Source organism: Ranitomeya variabilis, chromosome 4, assembly GCF_051348905.1.
Source record: "Ranitomeya variabilis isolate aRanVar5 chromosome 4, aRanVar5.hap1, whole genome shotgun sequence".
Taxonomy (NCBI): Eukaryota; Metazoa; Chordata; class Amphibia; order Anura; family Dendrobatidae; genus Ranitomeya; species Ranitomeya variabilis.
In genome coordinates, this window is record NC_135235.1 from 686,106,984 (window position 1) to 686,127,059 (window position 20,076).

The 20,076-nt window shown below is 43.2% G+C and overlaps 1 protein-coding gene across 1 annotated transcript in view; it reads right to left on the reverse strand.

The window, feature by feature from the left end:
• The window catches only part of LOC143767596 (uncharacterized), a 53,807-nt gene extending 34,219 nt beyond the window's left edge, over positions 1–19,588 (reverse strand). Inside the window, exon 1 of the mRNA XM_077256015.1 lies at positions 19,553–19,588. The gene's annotated coding sequence lies outside the window, so the exon portion shown is untranslated. The remainder of the gene's footprint in view (positions 1–19,552) is intronic.
• Between the last annotated feature and the right edge of the window lie 488 nt (positions 19,589–20,076).

Sequence of the window (20,076 nt, forward strand, 5' to 3'; positions counted from 1 at the left end):
GGGACCAAAAGTAATTGGACAGATTCAATAATTTTAAATAAAATGTTCATTTTTAGTACTTGGTTGAAAACCCTTTGTTGGCAATGACTTCCTGAAGTCTTGAACTCATGGACATCACCAGACGCTGTGCTTCATCCTTTTTGATGCTCTGCCAGGCCTTCACAGCGGTGGTTTTCAGTTGCTGTTTGTTTGTGGGCCATTCTGTCTGAAGTTTAGCCTTTAACAAGTGAAATGCATGCTCAATTGGGCTGAGATCAGGTGACTGACTTGGCCATTCAAGAATATTCCACTTCTTTGCTTTAATAAACTCCTGGGTTGCTTTGGCTTTATGTTTTGGGTCATTGTCCATCTGTAGTATGAAACGACGACCAATCAGTTTGGCTGCATTTGGCTGGATCTGAGCACACAGTATGGCTCTGAATACCTCAGAATTCATTCGGCTGCTTCTGTCCTGTGTCATATCATCAATAAACACTAGTGACCCAGTGCCACTGGCAGCCATGCATGCCCAAGCCATCACACTGCCTCCGCCATGTTTTACAGATGATGTGGTATGCTTTGGTTCATGAGCTGTACCACGCCTTCGCCATACTTTTCTCTTTCCATCATTCTGGTAGAGGTTGATCTTGGTTTCATCTGTCCAAAGAATGTTCTTCCAGAGCTGTGCTGGGTTTTTTAGATGTTTTTTAGCAAAGTCCAGTCTAGCCTTTTTATTCTTGATGCTTATGATTGGCTTGCACCGTGCAGTGAACCCTCTGTATTTACTTTCATGCAGTCTTCTCTTTCTGGTAGATTTGGATATTGATACGCCGACCTCCTGGAGAGTGTTGTTTACTTGGTTGGCTGTTATGAAGGAGTTTCTCTTCACCATGGAGATTATTCTGCGATCATCCACCACTGTTGTCTTCCGTGGGCGCCCAGGTCTTTTTGCATTAATGAGTTCACCAGTGCTTTCTTTCTTTCTCAGGATTTACCAAACTGTAGATTTTGCCACTCCTAATATTGTAGCAATTTCTCGGATGGGTTTTTTCTGTTTTCACAGCTTAAGGATGGCTTGTTTCACCTACATGGAGAGCTCCTTTGACCGCATGTTTACTTCACAGCAAAACCTTCCAAATGCAAGCACCACACCTCAAATCAGCTCCAGGCCTTTTATCTGCTTAATTGAGAATGACATAACGAAGGGATTGCCCACACCTATCCATGAAATAGCCTTGGAGTCAATTGTCCAATTACTTTTGGTCCCTTTAAAAACAGGGTGGCACATGTTAAGGAGCTGAAACTCCTAAACCCTTCATCCAATTTTAATGTGGATACCCTCAAATGAAAGCTGAAAGTCTAAACTTCAACTGCATCTGAACTGTTTTGTTTAAAATTCATTGTGGTAATGTCTATAACTAAAATTAGAAAAATGTTGTCTCTGTCCAAATATATATGGACCTAACTGTAGATGACTCAGGTGAAACTTCATCCCTCCTCCAGTCTACTGATGAGTCTGATTCTGGGAGATCCTTCTGCCTAGTACATTCTCCATGGGACAGGGATTTTATAGACTCCCTTACTTTTGTCCGTATAATTTCTTTCAGACTTGAAGAGAAATTAGCAGTCTCTTCCGCCACCTGAGGAGAACATTAACGGGAAATAAGGGCCATCTAGGAGTAACGATGTCTCCCCCTCCCACTTCCTAAGACTCACCATCTGTTGGATACATGGGGGGCATAATCTCTTTGGTCAAGAGTCCGGTAGGGGGCATCCACAGAGGGCGCATTCCCTGTGCCTTGCCTTATCAACGCATTTCTTCCCCTGGGAATAAAAACATAAGGGGGAGGCTGCATCACTGAGAGAACATTCACGAAGATCACTCACCAGTGTCTGCAGAGATAGGTACCGGAATACAAGGAGGGAGTTTTTCAGCCGATGTCGTTCACCTGGAAGAAGTCCTGCGGCTGGATCAGTCACTTAGCTGGCTATTTCCATCCCGACTTTTCCGTGGGGCCTGAGGCTTGACTGAAGTCTGCAGCTTCCACTGGCTGCATGGCGTGCAGCTGCTCATTCTCCATTGTGAGGAAAATGGGCCAGAAGCAGGGATCCCTCCATCTGAGGGCCCTATATACTCTCCTCTATTCCGGCTCGGCAGGTGAATCTGTGCCTTCCCCCGACGTCCCCCGCCCCAACACGTGCTAATCAGTTCCTACTGGAACTGGGTCTGGTCTTCGGTCCTTCTGCATGGCGGCCGCCATGTTCCCGGCACCAGAAGCCCTCCGCACATGCGCAGAAGGGAGCCGGCGCCAGTGACCCAGAAATACACGCCAGCCCTGCCCCCCCGGCGTCACTGGCGACCCGCATGCCAGGAGCCCCTCCGGAATGCCGGAAAAGAGCCGCATGTGTCCCCGGAATCCACCACCACCCGGGACACAAGAGACCCCGCACTGCAGGAGCTTCAGTGAGCCAAGAAATACTTACCTCAGCGCCGGCCACTTCCGGAGACAGCGATCCTCCTGACCCTGCCCCCTGCCGCTCGCTCACCGCCATGCCACCATCGAGGAGCACCGTGGCGGTTCCAGGACCCCCGTACCTGGTCGAAGCAGGAGACCTCCCCGCTGCCTGAGTCGACCTGCCGGGCCTGGGATCCGAAATCCTATAGTCTGTAGGGATCAGTTCTATCAGGAACAGGAAACCAACTGATGCGTGGGAGAGGTGCCCCCCTTTTGTATCTGAAGGTTTCCTGTTCCTGAAGGGCGGATCCCCTCTCTCGTGGTGCTGGCATGGGAGTCCGAATAAATAATGATTTCGTCCCATTCAAAATAAAACAAACAAAAAAAAAATCAAATATACACATTTTTTGTATCGCCGTGTTTAGAATCGCCCGATCTATCAATATGTAAAAAGAATTAATCCAATCAGTAAACGGCGTAGCGAGAAAAAAAATCAAAACGCCAGAATTATGGCTTTTTGGTCGCTGCAACATTGCAATAAAATGCAATGTGAAGACAAAAGAAAAAATCCAGCTCACCATAGTTGTAGTCCCTGGAGGCTCGGAGCACGGAAACACTGTGTCAAGGCGTGAGGAATGCAGGAAATAGAAAAAAATCCAGCTCGACGAGGTGGTGAAAAAGCAAAGTCTTGGTACTTTATTCACTTCATATCCAAAAATAGAGGATAAAACAACAGCACAATATAATTAAAAACACTATCTACGCGTTTCTGGTGACATAGCACCCTTAGTCATGATAACTTTAGTGCAGCCTGTTCTATGCTTTTATGCTAGCAACCAGTAGGCACACCGGTGCTATAACTAATTACAAAAGGTAATCTAGTCAAAATGAAAAACACATGATAGTGTGTGCAAGCTGCAATTAGTTGCACAAGACAGATGGAAAAAAAGCACAGAAAAAAAAAAACACAACAAACAGACTACATGTATACTTTGGCTATATAAAAGGAAATACAGAATACATATATGTCATTCCATAATAATTCGTTGTTTACAAATGAAGCATGTGGAGTTATGTGACATATAATAATAAATATCCAAAAAGTTTTTGATATATCAAATTCCCTATGAAGTAGCTGGAAGAAAATGATTGGAGCAATGTCATAATGAAAGACCTGTTGGGTGTTTCATTTATATGTTCCAAGATAATCATTCGAAGAGAATTTTTATTCAAAGAAGATTTTTACAGGATCTTGAGCGATCTCTAAATCGGAGACCTATAAAGATATATAAATAAATAAAGAATTCTAATTATTGGCATGATGATGGTTATAAGGATACAAAAAATGATTGAGGAGGCGGATATTAATTTACTGGATAAGAAACCTATGGACTGCATTGGAGACATTCAGGGGCAAAAGTAAATGTGAAACAGTGGAGCAGCGGTCAGCTACACAGAGAGGAGGAGAACATCGCAAATCTGCAGATCTGACAGGTGAGTTCGAGCACCATAAAGGTGCTGAAGCCTGTCAATAAAAAAAAAATAAAAAAAAATTATATATATTTTTTGTTAGTATACATACTAAATGAAACACCTCGATTATGTCTAAAGAATTCTAATTATTAGCATGGTGATGGTTATGAGGATACAAAAAATGATTAAAGAGGCAGGTATTAATTTACTGAATAAGAAACCTATGGACTGCATTGGAGACATTCGGGGGCAAAAGTAAACGTGAAACAGTGGAGCAGCGGTCAGCTACACAGAGAGGAGGAGAACATCGCAAATCTGTAGATCTGACAGGTGAGTTCGAGCACCATAAAGGTGCTGATACCTGTCATTAAGAAAAAATATATATATTTTGTTAGTATACATACTTAATGAGACACCTCGATTGTATATGAAGACCTGTATCCGACAAAAGCTGCAGAAGAGAAAAATTTCATAAATAATAATATTACACACCAATAGGGAGTGATGTTAACACGAGCATTAGCTCGAACGCCCAAACCATGTCTGGAAACCGATGTCCGGCGAAAGCAGAAAAATGGAGATGGCACTACATGTTGCAATTTTCCCGAACTGAATCCATTATGGATGTTTGTTATATTTGCTTTACTGTTATTATGATAGGATATAAATCCCAAAGGGGGAAAAAAAAAAAAAAAAAAAAAAATTATTAAAATTAAGTTATATACGTTTTAAGGAAAATGACACTAATAGAAAAGCATGATGTCCTTTCTCTTGTTGAGACCATGAGGTATTCTGGTCCCCAGTTTAAAGATCCACCAAGTCTCCCTGTTTCTAAGGGTAATCTCAGTATCTCCTCCTCTAAAGGGTCTATGTGTCCTCTCAATTGCGTAAACTTTTAATGAGTTGAGGTTCGATTGATGTTGGTTAATAAAATGTTGTGACACTTGTGACATATTTCTATGGGTGTTACCATTTTCCACATCATAAATATGCTCACGGATTCTTGTTTTAAGTGGACGTATCGTGCTCCCCACATACTTAAGATGGCAAATTGTACATTCCATAATGTAAACCACGTTGGTGGTGTTACAATTAAGGAATGTTTTAATTTGGTACGTTTTTTGGTTGTTTGCATCCGTGAAGTCGGAGCATTTCTGTGTAAATTTACAGATTTTACAGATTGAGGCACCACATTTGTGGAAGCCCTTAATGTTAAGCCAGTTGGAAGGCTGAGCATGGGATGTGTTTAAAGAGCTGGGTGATAAACTAAAGCCCAATGATGGTGCTTTTCTTGACACAATTCTGCATCCGTGTTTTAGAATGGACGCAATATCAGGATCTTCCCGTAAGATGGTTAGGTTGTTTCTCATCAGTTTGCTGATAGAAGCAAATTGGTTGCTATATTGAAAGACAACGGTAATAGGGTTAGTGGAACCTGTTTTTTTATTCTGTTTTGATTTAAACCGTGGTTTTTTCTCCACTATTTTTTCCGCCCTTTGTAAATACCCTTTGCTGTAACCTCTCTGTGTGAGTCTTGCTTTGATTTCCTCAACCTCTCTAGAATAATCTTCCTGTGTGCTGCAATTTCGTTTTGCCCTAACCATTTCCCCCACAGGTATGCTTTTGATTGTGTGCTTAGGATGATGGCTGTTTGCCCTCAATATTGTATTCCCCGCTGTATTTTTTCTAAAAGTTGATGTCACTACAGGAATGTTGTTTACACCTTTGAGTTTTAGGTCCAGGAACTCTATGCTTGTGTGTTCCTGGCGAGCGGTGAAACTTAAATTAAACAGATTACTATTGAAGTAGTCAATTAAGTTATGTACGGTAGATACATCGGAATTCCACACCATAATGATGTCATCGATGTATCTACCGTACCAAAATATGCAGTCCTTGAATGGATTCTCTACATTGTAAATATATGACTCCTCCCACCAGCTCATCACCAAATTGGCGAGAGATGGTGAGTACTTGGCCCCCATTGAGACACCGCTGATTTGCATATAATAAATTTGATTAAAGCAGAAAAAATTGGTGGTCATGAGAAAATGGGTAACCTCTATTATGTAAAATTGAAGATCCGGGGGGAAATCACTATATTTTTCCATATGAAATTTTAATGCATACAATGCTATCTCGTGTGGTATGGACGTGTACAATGAAACGACGTCCGAAGTGATCCATGAATAGTTAGGTTGCCATGTCAAGTCTTTCATGATATTAAGGACATCTGTACTGTCCCTAAGATAACCAGGTGTCCTCTGGACGAGAGGCTGGAGGAGCAGATCTAACCACTCCCCCAGTCTCTCACCCAGGGACCCAATGCCTGAGACAATTGGTCTCATAGGTGGTGGATATAGATTTTTATGAGTTTTAGGCAAGGCATACATCACAGGGGTGACAGGATTCAAGACTTTGAGATGGTCGCTTTCTTTTTTGTTAAAGAAGCCCAAGCTAAGACCCTCTTCAATGAGCCCAAAAATCTGATCTTTTATCACTGAGGTGGGATTAGTGGGTAAACGTTTGTACACAGCAGAGTCTGATAGCATTTTATCAACCCAGGCAATATAATCATTTCTACTCATCACTACGACAGAGCCACCTTTGTCAGAATTTTTAATGACAAGGTCATCATTATCTCGTAGTTCTCGTAGTGCCTGTTGTAATTTGGGTTTGAGATTATTGTTATACAGGCGTGCATCATGGACACCTTCAGAAAGGAGTCTTAGCTGCGTTTCCATGACATTTTGAAACCTATCCATCACAGGTTTACGTGCTTGTACAGGGTAAAATTGAGGATTAGGTACCTTAATGTGGCTCATGGAAGAATTTGAATTCATATCTGAACTAGATCCCTCTTCCTGCAATTCCAATAAGCATATGAGTGACAGTTGGTCAGCAAAATTAAACGATTTAAAGACATTATTATGCTCATGTATGTTACCTTCAACCTCAGTCAGATCGTCCTTAAAGTGCAATTTTAGCGCAATATTTCTGATAAACCTGTTTACATCACATATAGTAGAAAAAAGATCGAAGTTACAACTGGGTACAAAATTAAGGCCATGAGATAGAAGTTCTTTTTGATCATTAGTAAGGAGAGAGGAGGAAAAATTAATTACATCAAAATGCCCTAACGTTGATGTCTGAGATGATATCTGGGAGGATTTCTGTTGGCATTGGTGTTTCCTTCCCTTTCTACGGTAAACCTTTTTTTGTTGTTGAATGGAGGCTTGCTTTTCTTGAAGTAGGAGTTTTTTGATGCCTGTAAGGGTTCTGAGTCTGAGTCTTCAGTAACTCCAGTGGACGTGTCCAATTCTGATGAACTAAAAGTAACCTGTCTTTGCATGCGATTTTTAGAAATGCGGCGTTTCTGGGGTTTAAGGATTGACTTTTGGGATTGAGTAATTTTATCCCACCTTCCCCATTCATAAACTTGTTCATGTGCATAGTCATATAAATCGCGGTCCAATTTGCGTTTTTTCATATCCATAATGTTTTCTTCTATTTTAACAATTTTGGAGTTGCTGGTATTCATGAACTCATCAAATTGAGCAGATGTCATCCTGTCTTTAGCGTCCTTGGTTGCAGTTTCAATGTCCTTTTGCAAATCTATTAACATCTCTTCCTCATGTTGAATAATCAGTGCAATAAGTTTCAAGGAACAATCAGATAAAATTGTATTCCATTCTTTGACAAACGTATCTGAGTAAACAGTGCTGGGGATTTTCTTTATTCTCAGCCCTCTTGGAATCACATTTTTATCTTTATAGTTTTTAAGTGAGCTGAGATCCCACCATACACGATTTTCTTTTAGCATTAATGATAATAAATTGTCCAGCAATGCATCTTTATTACCAGACATTGAAGTATCCTCTGTTGCCGTTTGTGCAAACAGTTTTTCAGCTTTGTTTTGTCTTCCAGACACATTCATAATGATAAGCCAAAGTCTATTGTGCTAGTTGTAAATATAATGTTAAATCCTCTTGACATAAATAGTAATGATAGAAGGGAAACTATGTGAGCACGGAGACACTGGTAAATGTGAAGACAAAAGAAAAAATCCAGCTCACCATAGTTGTAGTCCCTGGAGGCTCGGAGCACGGAAACACTGTGTCAAGGCGTGAGGAATGCAGGAAATAGAAAAAAATCCAGCTCGACGAGGTGGTGAAAAAGCAAAGTCTTGGTACTTTATTCACTTCATATCCAAAAATAGAGGATAAAACAACAGCACAATATAATTAAAAACACTATCTACGCGTTTCTGGTGACATAGCACCCTTAGTCATGATAACTTTAGTGCAGCCTGTTCTATGCTTTTATGCTAGCAACCAGTAGGCACACCGGTGCTATAACTAATTACAAAAGGTAATCTAGTCAAAATGAAAAACACATGATAGTGTGTGCAAGCTGCAATTAGTTGCACAAGACAGATGGAAAAAAAGCACAGAAAAAAAAAAACACAACAAACAGACTACATGTATACTTTGGCTATATAAAAGGAAATACAGAATACATATATGTCATTCCATAATAATTCGTTGTTTACAAATGAAGCATGTGGAGTTATGTGACATATAATAATAAATATCCAAAAAGTCAGATCTGCAGATTTGCGATGTTCTCCTCCTCTCTGTGTAGCTGACCGCTGCTCCACTGTTTCACATTTACTTTTGCCCCTGAATGTCTCCAATGCAGTCCATAGGTTTCTTATCCAGTAAATTAATATCCGCCTCCTCAATCATTTTTTGTATCCTTATAACCATCATCATGCCAATAATTAGAATTCTTTATTTATTTATATATCTTTATAGGTCTCCGATTTAGAGATCGCTCAAGATCCTGTAAAAATCTTCTTTGAATAAAAATTCTCTTCGAATGATTATCTTGGAACATATAAATGAAACACCCAACAGGTCTTTCATTATGACATTGCTCCAATCATTTTCTTCCAGCTACTTCATAGGGAATTTGATATATCAAAAACTTTTTGGATATTTATTATTATATGTCACATAACTCCACATGCTTCATTTGTAAACAATGAATTATTATGGAATGACATATATGTATTCTGTATTTCCTTTTATATAGCCAAAGTATACATGTAGTCTGTTTGTTGTGTTTTTTTTTTTTCTGTGCTTTTTTTCCATCTGTCTTGTGCAACTAATTGCAGCTTGCACACACTATCATGTGTTTTTCATTTTGACTAGATTACCTTTTGTAATTAGTTATAGCACCGGTGTGCCTACTGGTTGCTAGCATAAAAGCATAGAACAGGCTGCACTAAAGTTATCATGACTAAGGGTGCTATGTCACCAGAAACGCGTAGATAGTGTTTTTAATTATATTGTGCTGTTGTTTTATCCTCTATTTTTGGATATGAAGTGAATAAAGTACCAAGACTTTGCTTTTTCACCACCTCGTCGAGCTGGATTTTTTTCTATTTCCAATAAAATGCAATAACAGGCCATCGAAAGATCATATTTAAACCAAACTAATATCAGTAAAAAAACTCAGACCGGTGCGCAAAAAATAATCCCTCACCCAGTCCCAGGTCACGAAAAATGGAGACGCTAAGGGTCTCGGAAAATGGCAATTTTTTTTTTTTTTTACAAACTTTTGAATTTTTTTTCACCACTTAAATAAAAAAGAACCTAGACATGATTGATGTCTATGAACTCGTAATGATCTGGAGAATCATAAATGGCAGGTCAGTTTTAGCATTTAGTGAATCTAGTAAAGAAGCCAAACAAGTGTGGGTTTGCACATTTTTTTGCAATTTCACCACACTTGGAATTCTTTTCCTGTTTTCTCGTACACGACATGGTAAAACCAATGGTGTCATTCAAAAGTACAACTCGTCCCACAAAAAACAAGCCCTCCCATGGCCATGTTGATGGAAAAATAAAGTTATGGCAGTGGGAAGAAAGAGAGCAAAAAATGGAAACACAAAAAAACAGAAATACCCCTGGTCCTTAAAGGGTTAAAAAAAAAAAAAACAGCATAACATTGACACAGAATATTCTCCCAGTGTAAAGGCTATGAGAACTAGTGTTGCTGTATTGAATGAATAGATATCACATTGATATTATGACTTCAATTGTGCCGTCATACAATATGACCCACAAATAACACTGATGAACTCCTTATCTTTCCTTGAATCTTGGACTAACTGTCCTAGGTTCTAATTAACAGTTATCATTCAGAAACTGTTATCTTTATTCCTTACTAGCAATATTAAGTATTGCTCTAGACAAGTAGCAGAGATGTCCACATGGTGGGGTCACAAGGGGGCATTTTCTGCGTTTTTCCACCAACATAGAATAGGATTCTTTACTGTTAGGGCAGTGAGAATCTAGAATTCCTTGCCTGAGGAGGTGGTGATGGCGAACTCAGTCGAGGGGTTCAAGAGAGGCCTGGATGTCTTCCTGAAGCATAACAATTTTGTATCTTACAGTTATTAGGTTCTTTAGAAGGACGTAGATCTGGGGATTTATTCTGACGGAATATAGGCTGAACTGGATGGATGAGTGTCTTTTTTCGGCCTTGCTAACTATGTTACTATGGTTGTTTAATAGGTAGCCACAATTTGACTGCAGAGATGGCCCTACGACTGCAGAGATGGCCCTACGACTGCAGAGATGGCCCTACGTGCTTCATCAAACATGAGTCTACTGCCTTGATTCAAAAGGGACCAGCAGTATTTTACGATAATCATGATAGACCGTGATGCATCATAATATTGGCAAGATTGCTGGCCGCATTCGGCGACCAAACCAGCATCCTTGTAAAGGCTAGAACATCCAACCTCTTTCCCCCAGAGAGTAATTAGATCACCAATCGATTTCACCGCTACAAATGTCCAATCATAGTTGATGTGTAAATTCAACAGGTGTTCTGCACTGTCCAATGAAGCCAATTTAACCCCTTAACCCCGGAGCTTTTTTCAGTTTTGCATTTTCTTTCCCCTCCTTTCCAGAGCCATAACTTTTTAATTTTTCTGTCAATATGGCCATATGAGGGATTGTTTTTCGCGGGACGAGTTTCACTTTTGAACAACACCATTGGTTATACCATGTCGTGTGCTAGAAAACGGGAAAAAAATTCCAAGTACGGTAAAATTGCAAAAAAAGTGCAATTCCACACTTGTCTTTTGTTTGGCTTTTTGCTAGGTTCACTAAATGCTAAAACTGACCTGCCATTATAATTCTCCAGGTCATTACGAGTTCAAAGACACCAAACATTTCTAGGTTCTTTTTTATCTAAGTGGTGAAAAAAAAAATCCAAAATTTGCTTAAAAAAAAAAATTGCGCAATTTTCTGAGACCCGTAGCATCTCCATTTTTCGGGATCTCAGGTCGGGTGAGGGCTTATTTTTTGCATGCCGAGCTGAAGTTTTTAATGGTGCAGATACGTTCTTTTGATAGCCCGTTATTGCATTTTAATGCAATGTCACGGTGACTGGTCACAAAAAACATAATTTTGGCGTTATGAATTTTTTTCTCGCTACGCCATTTAGCAATCAGGTTAATTCTATCTTGTTATTGATAGATCAGGCGATTCTGAACGCAGCGATGCCAAATATGTGTAGGTTTGATTTTTTCATTATTTTATTTTGAATGGGGCGAAAGGGGGGTGATTTGAACATTTATATTTTTTTTCTTCATATTTTTTAAACCATTTTTTTTTTACTTTTGCCATGCTTCAATAGTCTGCATGGGAGGCTAGAAGCTGGTATAGCCTACTAGGCTCTGCTACATAGGAGCAATGCTCAGATCGCTCCTATGTAGTGTAGAATTGCTGCATTGCTATGAGCGCCGACCACATTGTGGTGCTCACAGCAATCTGGCATGAACAACCATAGAGGTCTTCAGGAGACCTATGGTTGTTATGCCAATGCACTGCTGACCTCTGATCAAGTGACGGGGGTCAGCGGTGCGCACATTTCCAGCCGGATGGCCGGAAGCGCTTGTTAAAAGCCGCTGTCAGCGGTATTAAACTAGTTAATAGCGGCGGGTGGATCCTCCTAACCTGGACCCCTCGTGTCCTCCCATTCTGGACCCCACATGCGCATGTCCTCCCATTTTGCCTCTCCATACTACAGCCATGTCTCTCCATATTGCCCCCATGTCTCTCCATACTACCCCATAGTCATCCATAATGGTATAATGCACACCATAGTCATCTACAGTAATATAATGTACTCCCATCATCATAAAGTATAATGTACCCCCATAATTATACATACTAGTATAATACACCCACATGGTCATATATAATAGTATAATGCTCTCCATAGTTGTATGTCCCCACTACCTTTAGCCGCCGGAGAAGGCTTGTCGCTGCCAGCCAATAGAGACTGCTCACTTCATAGGAGTATCCAAGGCCAATCCGAAGCTTTCTTGCATATGCTCAAGGTCCAATGCCTTACATAAGAGTATTTCTCCTCATAAAGCCACAATGTCAGTGTATCAATGATAAAGCAAGCTGGGGATTGTTGAAATTTTACCTCAGGGGAAAAAAATTTTTTAAACATCAAGGAAGTGGGTTCTCTACAGAAGCATACCAGATGGTATTTATGAAAAACAGGTTCATATTATACATACTAGGATCCTAATAGCTCACGGAGCAGGAATAGAAACATTTAACTAAAAGCTTGGGAAACGACCATAAAAAACAAATAAATCAAATCAATAAACAGATAAGTTATATGTTTTATTATTCATCAATAAATCATGTAAAAGACAGAGATTTATTGATACCCAAAGGGTTGCATGACAGCAAGCGATGAATCCACCTATGCTCTGTGGTAGATCTGCTCACTCAGCTGTACATGGAGGTAGACTGGGAACACTGTCTCTATAACATCTTCCCTGGTTTATTATATATGCAGCATAAACCATAGTGAAGTAAAAATAAACTAGGCCCTTTTGAACAAAAAACAGGAAAACATCAAAGTGCTAACACAAAGGACAGTCCTTGCGGTAGCGAGATCCACCTACTCAGGGTTTAGTAAAAACACATGGCTCAGGTTAGCACACGTACGAACACATCTCTAGAGGTAGCCTCTCCAGAAACACTGAATGCCTCAGGAGACCGACTATTTAAACCCCAGACCACACCTTGGGGTGGAGATAAGGTGGAAACCTCCAACCTGCTCTATGGTTGTCCACAAAGACTCAGTTGTTAAACCACTCTCAACACATATTGTGCTGGAGCTAACTTCTGGGTTTTAAATCACTGAAGCTAATAGCCTCAATGAAACATATCTCCCCTCCAGCATTTTGCCAGTGACAATGCCACATATCCCACCCTTTTTCCCTAAGCCGGGGGTTTGGCACCATTACTCACTAAGCAGGGAAGTCTGCACAGAGCCTCTGTGTTACCATGTAGCTTCCTTGGCCTATGCTCCACTTGGAAGCTGAAGCCCTGAAACGCCAGAAACCACCTAGTCACCAGGGCATTCTTCCCTTTCCTTCCCCTCATCCATCTCAGGGTCTGACACTAACCTGAACTTCCAACTTAACAGGTAAAACCTGAGTATGTCAATTGCCCATTTGATGACCAAGCAATCTTTCTCCAAGATGGCATAGTTCATTTCACAGGAAGAGTTTCCTACTCAGGTATAGGACTGGAATACAGCTCCCATACTGACCTTGGAGGTGTCCATCTAGACTACAAACTCCTTAGTAAAGTCAGGTGTGACCAAGACCTGCTGTTTGCATAGGGCGAGCTTCAACTCCTGGAATACCATCTCTGCTTCAGAGGACCATTTGGCCATCAAAATCTTTCTCTTAAGAACATCAGTCACGGGGTGGCTATCATGGCAAAATCTGGGATAAATCGCCAATAGTATTGTACAATTCCCAGAAACGCCTCAACTTGCTTCTTGGTGACCAGTTGCATCCAATTTTGGATTACCTCCACCTTATCTACTTATTGCTTTATGTCGCCACTTCCAACAATGTAGACCAAGTATTTTGCCTGTTCTTTCCCCATGCTGCATTTCTTTGGGTTAATGGTAAACCCTGACTTCCTCATTGCATCCAGTACTGTCTGGACCTTTTGCTGCTGACTTCCCCAATCCGTGCTGAAGATCACAATGTCGTGCAGATACGCTGAGGTATACTTTTTGTGAGAGGCTAGGGTACAGTCCATGCCTCAATGGAAGGTAGCTGGGGATCCCTGCAGACCAAATATTCTGGTATACTGAAAACATCCATCGGGTGTAGAGAAAGCCGTCTTCTTCTTGGCATTTGGGAGAACTTGCTAGTACCATTTCGTTAGGTTCAGGGTGGTGACATATCTGGCTGACGCTAGCCACTCAATGAGCTCATCTACCTGTGGCATCGGATATGCGTCAAATTTGGAAACCTCATTCAGCTTCCTGTAGTCATTACAGAAATGCCATTATCCATCCGGCATCGGCACAAGGACAATAGGGCTGGACCAGTCACTAATTGACTCCTTGATGATGCCCAAGCTCAACATTCTCATCAGCCTCTTGGAGATAACCTTGCAGTAGGTTTTGGTAATCCGATATTGCTTTTGGTTCACCCTCACATGCAGTTCCGTCAGGATTTCATGCTCCCCAACCTGCATACAAACTGGTAACTCCAAAAACAGGTCCCGATTTCGCTGAAGCAGCTCTCAATACTGCTGCTTCTGAACCAGTGACACTATCTCAGCCACTGTGACATCCTCGACCCTGGCTTCAGGATTGGCCCCTAGGCACGTAGCTTCCATCGGTTCCGTCTCGCCATGGTTTGAGCAGGATCATGTGGTACAACTGGTACGGTTTTCTTCTCCCTGGTTGGTGGATCTTGTAGTTGACATCACCCAACTTTCTACCACCTTGTATGGCACTTGCCACTTGATCAGGAATTTATTTTTCATCTACACCAACATCCAGTCTACAGGGCTAAACTGTCTCAGTCTTGCCGACCAGTTGTAGTCCATTGACTGGGTATCTTGTGCTTGAAGGGGCCAGGCATTCCCTCACAATTGGCCTCAGTCTAGCAATCCGGTCCTGCATCTTGGCCACATGTACGCTGACGCTTTGGTAGGGTGTTAATTCCACTTCCTAGGTCTCATTTTGCAGTGTCCAGAAGTCCCCGAGGGTGCCATCCATATACCAGCTCAAATGGTGAGAACCTTGTAGAGGTCTATGGGACTTCTCTAACAGTAGGTACGATAGTAGGCAATCCCAGTCTTGGCCATCCTTCTCGACGACCTTCCTGAGCATAGATTTCAAAGTCTTGTTGAACCTCTCCAACAAGAAGTCCATCATCGTTATGTACACCGACGTCCAGAGTTGGGTAATATGGAGAGCCTTACACAACTCCTTCACCACTTTATTTATAAAAAGAGTCCCTTGGTCCATCAGGATCTCCTTTGGCAGGCCTGTCCAGGAGAAAATATGGACTAGCTCTCGAGCTATACTCCGGGCGGAGGAGTTTCTCAGTAGTATTGCTTCTGGGTATTGTGTTGCATAGTCTATTATCACCAGGATGTAGTGGTGACCCCTGGCGGACTTAACTTAGGTGCCCAACAAGGTCCATGGCAATCCTGTCAAATGGGAGTTCTACTATGGGCAAGGCACTAGGGTACTGCGGAAGTGAGATATGGGAGTGGTCAGCTGACAGGTAGGGTGAGATAGGCAGAAATTAATGTCTTGGTGACACGCAGGCGAATAAAACCTCTGAAGGACCAGCTCTTGAGTTTTGTCTACTCACAGATGCCCACCAAAGACATGAGAAGGGGCCAGATCTAATACCCTATGCCCATAGGGACCAGGTACCAACAAATGCTCTATCACTTTCCCTCTCAGTTTAGTGACCTGATAAAGCAGCACTTCATTTAAAGTGAAATATGAAAACCTGGTGTCAGTCCTCGGCTCTTGAGCAACCCCATTTATCACAGTCACATTGTCCAATGCATGTTTAAAGTAAGATACTGTATTTGGGCAGCCCCAAGATTCCTCCAGAAACTCCCAACTCCACAATCTCGGCCTCAGTGATCATCTTCTCGCCACCAGCAACGGTACACAGAGGGACTCATCCATCTCCAAATGCGATGGGGATTCATCATAGTAGAACTGGATTCTGTCTGAGTCACTTAGGTTATCTCTGCCTTCTGCCATAAGACCCAGAACAGGCTAAAGTCCAACCCTATTATCACTGGATGCAGCAGGTCCTAATCTACCCTGACCTCATGTGACTCAGCCCCACAGTTCATTTTTATAGTCATTCTGGCAACAGGGTAGATTTGGCATCCCTGTGAATACAATGGATGCCCGCAGTTTTTCCAGGGACCAACTGGAGAGGGATTGTGGCCCTTATCAGGGTCACCAAACTCACCGAGTCCAAGAGTCCCACACCAGTACTCCATTTACTGTGATGGGACATGACTTTGGCCCCTCATCGGGCTGATAGTCCAAACTTAAGGTGGGATAGGCATAATATGGACAGCACCTACCAAGGTTGCAGTCCATCTGCTAGTAGGACATACGACAACAGGTGGCTATGTATTCAGGACCATGGCATGTCCAGTATACCAGGTCTTTACCAGAGACCTTTGGCAACCCCTCAGCCACCACTTGGGACCTCGGACTCCACCCCAGTAGTGTCTCTACCGCTCATCTTAGATTCGTTTTTTTTTGTGGTACCCCAGTATGGGGATGCAACACCGCCCGACTTCTTTACGGACCTCTTGACCACTTTCCATTTGGGCCACCCTGTTACCCTGCTGACTAACAATGTGCACTGTAACAATGTGGGAGGATGGGCTGAGTGTATAAATGATTATTTTTATAACACGCACTGACCTTAGCTCCTCCTGCAGCTCAGGACACACAGAAGTCCTAATTCCATAACTCCCAACTTTTGAAGAAGAGAAAGAGGGACAAAGTCTGTGGTGCACTTAGCGTGCCGAGGCAAATTTTAGGCCACGCCCCATGACAACACTAAATTCACAACTAGTCACACCCATATCCACGCCCCAATCGCACCCATTTAGCACTGCTGATCACACTGACTGGTACTGAGGGCACAGTGGCTGGTACTATGGACACACTGACAGGTACTGAGGAAGAAAGACAGAAAGAACAAAGAAAGAAAGAACACAGAGAGAGAAAGAAAGAACAGAGAGAAAGAAAGAGGGGAAAGGAAGAAGAGACAGAGAAAGAAAGAAAGAAGAGAGCGAGAGAAAGGAAGAAGAGAAAGAAAGAAAGAAAGAAAGAAAGAAAGAAAGAAAGAAAGAAAGAAAGAGAAAGAAGGGAAAGAGAACATAGAGAGAAAGAGGGGAAAGGAAGAACAGAGAGAGAAAGAAAGAACAAAGAAAGAAAGAGGGGAAAGAAAGAACAGTGAGAGCAAGAAAGAGGGGAAAGAAAGAACAGAGAGAAAGAAAGAAAGAACAGAGAGAAAGAAAGAAAGAAAGAAAGAAAGAAAGAAAGAACAGAGATCCGGTGTAACTCGTACACACGCAGCTCCGCTCGATGCACCTCATACACACACAAGGCTCTGGCGCTACATACACTTCGTACACACACGGCTCTGCTACATAAACCCTGTACCATGCCTCCCAACCGTCCCAGATCCAGCGTGTGTACGAGGTGTACGGAGCAGAGCCGTGTGTGTACGGAGTGGAGCCGCGTGTGTGTACGAGGTGTACGGAGCAGGGCCGTGTGTGTACGAGGTGTACGGAGCGGAGCTGTGTGTGTACGAGGTGTATGGAGTGGAGCCACGTGTGTACGAGGAGGAGCCGTGTGTGTACGAGGTGTACGGAGCGGAGCCGTGTGTGTGTAATGAGTAGAGTCACATGTGTGTATAAGGCCGGTGCTGAAGCCGCCATTCATATCTTCTCTGCAGCAGCGTTTGCTGCATAGAAGATATGAATAATAGTGTTTAAAAGAAAGATCTATGTGTCCGCCGCCCTCCCACCCCCTGTGCGCCCCCCCGCTGTTCTGAAAATACTCACCCGCCTCCCTCGCAGTGTTCTGTCCTGGCCGCCCCTTCTACTGTATGCGGTCACGTGGGGCCGCCGATTAGAGTCATGAATAGGTGGCTCCACCTCCCATAGGGGTAGAGCCGCCTATTCATGACTGTAAATGAGTGGCCCCACGTGACCGCATACAGTAGAAGGCGCGGTCAGACCAGGAAGCATCGACTGCCAACGAGGGAAGCGGGTGAGTATTTTCAGAACAGCGGGGGGGGGGGGGGCGCACAAGGGGTGGGAGGGTGGTGGACAGATAGATCTTTCTTTTAAACACTATTATTCATATCTTCTATGCAGCAAACACTGCTGCACAGAAGATATGAATCGCGGCTTCAGCACCATGCAGTGTACTACACGCGTGGGTACCACACGCTCCGTGTGGTACCCACTCGGCACACGGGCGGCACACGTGTGCCGCACGTATGGCCTACGTGAGCTCACGGGCACACGGACACGGATAACTCCTGTACCGATTTTTTCCGGTACCGGAATTATCTGGACGTGTGGGACAGCCCTAAGGTGTAGGGAGTGGAGCCGTGTGTACGAGGTGTACGGAGCGGAGCCGTGTGTGTACGAGGTGCACAGAGCAGAGCCGTGTGTGTACGAGGTGTACGGAGCAGAGCAGTGTGTGTACGAGGTGTACAGAGCGGAGCCATGTGTGTACGAGGTGTACAGAGCGGAGCCATGTGTGTACGAGGTGTACGGAGCAGAGCCATGTGTGTATGAGGTATATGGAGCGGAGCCTTGTGTGTGTGTATGGAGCGGGCTCCCGGCTGTAGATGTGTCCCAGCAGCTCTGCTTACACTGCGGACAAAGATTCCAGCACCTGTACACACACGTGACACCGACCTAACAATGTCCTCTCTGAGCTGTACCGCACTGAAAGAAGAACATAAAGGAAAGGGCGTGGCCTAATACAAGGAGGCGTGTTATCTGCTTCTCCTGCTGTGTGTGTGCGGGACTGCGGGGCACAGTGTAAAAAACGGGACAGTCCCACAGAATGAGGCACAGTTGGGAGCTATGCCAATTCTGGTTCCCCTTCCAAATCCAAAAATTGTCAGCTGGGTCACGGGACACAGACGCAGTCACAGAGGGGCGGATCTCACAAATTTTACACCCAAGGAGAGGGACGTCTATTGTCATTTATAGGCTGTGTACACACGTTGCATTTTTTTTCCACGTTTTTCACTATAAAAACGCATACATTATGCATCCCATCATTCAGAATGCATTCCGCAATTTTTGTGCAAATGATGCGGTTTTTTTTCGCGAAAAAAACGCATTGCGGTAAAAAAAATGCAGCATGCTAATTAATTTTGCGGATTTCCCACTATATTGCTGCATTGGGAAATCTCCGGAAAAAAACTAAAAAAAAGCGCAAAAAAACACATGCGGATTTCTTGCAGAAAATGTCCGATTTTGCTCAGGAAATTTCTGCAAGAAATCCTGAACGTGTGCACATAGCCTTAGTGTTCTCACCCAGAAACTGTACAGAAACTGCTTTGGTTTGTGCACCAGGGAAGATATCCGGTCCCAGTGCGGCCCTGCAGTTACGTCACTGTTCACACCACACAGAAACCCCAAAGGAATCTCAGTGCTGAAGGGGTTAATGTCCCTCAGTAATGGGGAATCTCCAGCACCTACCTTCACCTGCAGAGCTACACACCAGATATATGGCTGCTCTGTGTGCACAGGACCTGTGATGAGGTCACAGGAGGGGAGGAGTCAGGGGTCACATGATCAGGGGCCTCAGGGAATGATATCTGTAGTGCAGACGCTACATGGAGACTTCTCCTCAGTCAGTGACATTCCCGCCATTATTCCCCCTCCCTACTGGCACAATTACCCCGCGCCGCCTTCTCTACACAGTGTTATGTGTGGAATGTAACGTGTGATTTCTCTGGAGACAAATAGACCTCACACATGAGGGAATTATCACCAGTTACTGGACGTCTACACAGAGGCGTAGCTAGGGTTTTGGTTCGGGGGGCTGCGGGGCGAAACTTCTGAGTGGGTCCCTAACCAAGTAACATTAATTACAGCTGGGTGACGCGCCCTGATACTGGAGAACCTCAGCAGATGACCGCGCTGTTACGGAAGATAATCTCTATATAACAACCAATATTGATATTACCGCCATATGGTCAGTGGTAGATACCAGCCCTACA